Here is a 3,648-nt window from a genome sequence, read left to right on the forward strand (position 1 = left end):
AAAGCAGAAACTCAAATAGGAGCTTGAGACAGGTGACCTGGTTAATAATCAAGTGTTTCCCAACCACAGCATTTCCCTGTGGTCCCAAGCATCCAAGCTTGGCACTCGAAGGCAAGTGGAAGAGTGCAGGATACATCAATTACAATATTTGCACATTATGGTTAAAAATAAATCCTCCTCTTTTTTCTTTTTTTAAATTCCATCTCTGTAGAGACTGTCAAAATTGCCAGTGTCACTCTAATGCAAGTCATTACAGCAGGGTATTGGGAAACGTTTTAAATTAGCAATAATCACACCTTGGAGGAACCTCATTAATTACAACACTGCCACTGCACAAAGTCTAAACTAACTTATTTTGTTATTCTTCTAATGCTCATTTGTTAAAATACATATATTGTGTACATAATTCAATTTGCTGCAATATATCTTTCCTATTACTGCTTCTGGAACCATTAGATTTCTTCCATTTTCTTATCACAAGCTAGTCTCTACTAATGCTGACCTATTTATTGTTACAAATAATGTTTTCCTAAAACAAATTAGGCCATGAGGCAGGTATCTTAAATGTTTTTTTCTTTCCTTGTCATTTAGTAATTCTATTTGGCAGGAAAGATGTGCCATTGAACACTTAGAGAAATGTTCTTCTCTTGGGCTACAGACTGTTTTATGAGCTTTGATCTGATTTTCTCAGTTGACTCATTCTTGAGTAGAATGCAATTTGGCCAAGCTTAGTATTAGAAGTATAGAAAGAGTTCTCAAATTTCTCTCCTTGTGTACAAGTCAACCTCCCAGTTCACATGCTGGAGGATATGCTATATAGTAGAATGCCTAGCATATTCCCCCCAAAAATAGAAGGTCTTAGAAAAATGCGGTTTCTTATTAGGTGTACAATGCCATCTTTTCACTCTGAATAGGAAAAGACTCCACCAAAGTTCCACATGTTGAAAAAAATATTTCATTGGTTTCCAATCTGCATGACAAAGGTGTGTGAGAGACTAGTGATTTATCAAGTTATACCTACTCAAAGACTTGCATTAGAAGTTGCTGTGAGAGGATCTGTCACTAGTTCTCCTCTTTTGCCTCTCAGAGGTGGCCTAGGTACCACCAACACTGTTCATGTGAAGTATCTAATCAGAAAATGACAAAGTTCTCAACTCTGTGTGCACATTGGAAACACGGATTTTTCAAAAATTATCAACATCCTACTTCTATCTCAGAGATATTGACATCAGATTGTTTCACAATGTTCCCCAACTGATTCATAAAAAATACCCAAGACTGAGAACCACTAACTCCGGTCAACTCCCTAATTTTAGGTAGTTCAGAATAGCACCCTTAATTTCGTCTCAGCCACCATTGAAAAGAGGAACCTTGTAATAAAGTAGTTCTCAAAACTTCATCCTCAAACTGGTAGTGACAGAATTATTTGAGAACTTGTTAGATGCCAATTCTCATGTCCACTCCACTGCATCAGAAACTGTGGGAGGAGGACCCTACAAGTGTGTTTTAGCAAGCCCTTCAGGTAATTCAGATGCATGCAAAGGTTTAAGAATCACTGCCACAATTCATCAACCCTTTTTCTTACTTTCAAAGTCCCACAGCACAGAGTGACAAACAGAACATCAAAGCTGTGCGACTTCAGACATGGAACTGTAGCTTAAGGAAATAGGCCAATGCTATTTCTTAATCCTGTTTCTCCTGTATTGTTGTCCATAACAATTCCTATCTGAACCCCACATCTGCTCAATTCTTAATACAAGCTTTTGGTGCTGTGGTGAAAAACTTCCCCTGTTCAGTTATTTTAATGGACAACATGGTAGAAAGTTAAGCCAAGGGGTTTGGGCCCTAAAACTCAAATATCCTTTTCCTCAGAGTTCTTTAAGTGATCTCTTTATTTTGTAAAATTAAATAGAAGCAAATGGCTTGATAAGGAACAGTTCTTTTTCTAAAAGTTTGAAACTTAAATTGGCAGCTCAGACATGACTTGGCAGTTAGAAACTCAATAAAATACCATTAGGGCAGGCTGTGACTGAATCACTCCTGTGTTTGGAAAAAAAAAGAAGAAGAAGAAGAAAAAGAAGAAAGCTGATAGAAAGCTGTTCCTTTAAATACATGCTTGATTTGTTTCTTTGATTATTTTTCTTCTCTAGGTTCCCTCCCTCAAGGGAATTACACAATGGCAGAGAGACCTGTCCAGGGTCAGTAGTGAGTTGATGGTTGACAGATGATCTCTTCAATTCCTTTGGTGATCACTCCAAAATGTAGATCTAAAAAATAATTTCTTGAAATGTTTTTGAATCAATAAGAAGAGCTGGTGGAAAACAATAAAGGAATAATAACCACAATGCACATTTATTGATTATTGGTTTCTATTTAAAAAAAAAAAACTGGGTACAATTTAAAGTTTCCAGCTTTACGGTGGCTTCTTTTTACTCAATAATTTTATATTAAGTGTGCAAATTGTCTCCCTTAAAATAATCTCAACATACAAAATATCCTAGACAAACATGTGGCTATTAAGAAAAAGTATTTTTAAAATAGTTTTTCACACAGCAATAAAGAAGAAAGGTAAGGACTATTTAATTTGATTATTTAAAAAAATAGACTAAGATAAGATTCCTAAAAGGGAACCAGTAAAAATCACTCAAGACAAATTCTGTCTTACATAAGACATACTTGCCTACATTCTGCATATTTGCTTCTTTTTGTCCTACTCCAAAAAGAAATTCTATAATTCCAATTTCCACTATCAAAAGAGGAATCTGATGAATCAATGAACACACCTCATCTCTTCCATGTGAGACCACGATGTGGGTAGACCAGAACACTGCTGTCTACCATTAGGATGAAGCCATTTCTGGTCATCTCAAGAAGACATCTCTAAGCAAAGAACAGCCTGGGACTGCCCCTTTGAGCAAGGGACACTGCTAGGGAAATTTATGCCAGAAAGGTAAGTCAGGAGGATAGACAAGTACATTGACATAGCCCATTGAATTTCTCACTGACCTCTGGCAGAGCTGTGGATAGATCTCAGGCCATCTTAACCAAGTAATTTTCCAAACTTACACGCCAACATGTAATTTTATTCAACTATAAGTTTATCTAGTATCATAGAGGCAAGAAAGCAACATAAACACAATTGCCTATTTCTTAGTATCAGCATGGCTGATGATGTGTTTCCTGAGAAGCTGGTGTTCTATGAAATGCTAATAGGAATTGCTTGTAAAACATTAATGCTGACAATGTGTAAACATTTAAATACATATAATTCATATTTACAAGTACATGTAGATGCATATGTAAATATATATATAAATATTAAACGGTTCTTTTGTTATATGACAATCTGCCTCTTCAGGAAGTGGTATGACATGTAACTAAATTTTTGATAATTGTACAAGCTCAAGACATTTGATCTGAGTATTGACTCAAAAACAACACTTACTAAGAACCCTTCATTTTGTCAGGCATCAATATAATTACCTTTGGTAAATGTGGGTTTTTTTGCTCCATTTATAATATGTATTTCTAATATTGGATATTTTTTGATAACCTTATTGCAAGTATGTGTTATAGCTTAGCAGCTCCCGCTGATGTGCTCTTGGTTCATTATAAGGCACAGCAGTGTCCCCTGGTCAAATATCTGGA

General features: G+C 35.8%; 1 non-coding gene across 1 annotated transcript; it reads right to left on the reverse strand.

Moving 5' to 3' along the window:
- Window positions 1-202: 202 nt before the first annotated feature.
- LOC135276196 (U4 spliceosomal RNA) lies at window positions 203-341 on the reverse strand. The gene has a single exon (XR_010343743.1). It is a non-coding gene; the product is annotated as a U4 spliceosomal RNA (small nuclear RNA).
- Between the last annotated feature and the right edge of the window lie 3,307 nt (window positions 342-3,648).

Source organism: Aotus nancymaae, unplaced genomic scaffold, assembly GCF_030222135.1.
Source record: "Aotus nancymaae isolate 86718 unplaced genomic scaffold, 86718_ANA_hifiasm-v0.15.2.pri h1tg000020l, whole genome shotgun sequence".
Taxonomy (NCBI): Eukaryota; Metazoa; Chordata; class Mammalia; order Primates; family Aotidae; genus Aotus; species Aotus nancymaae.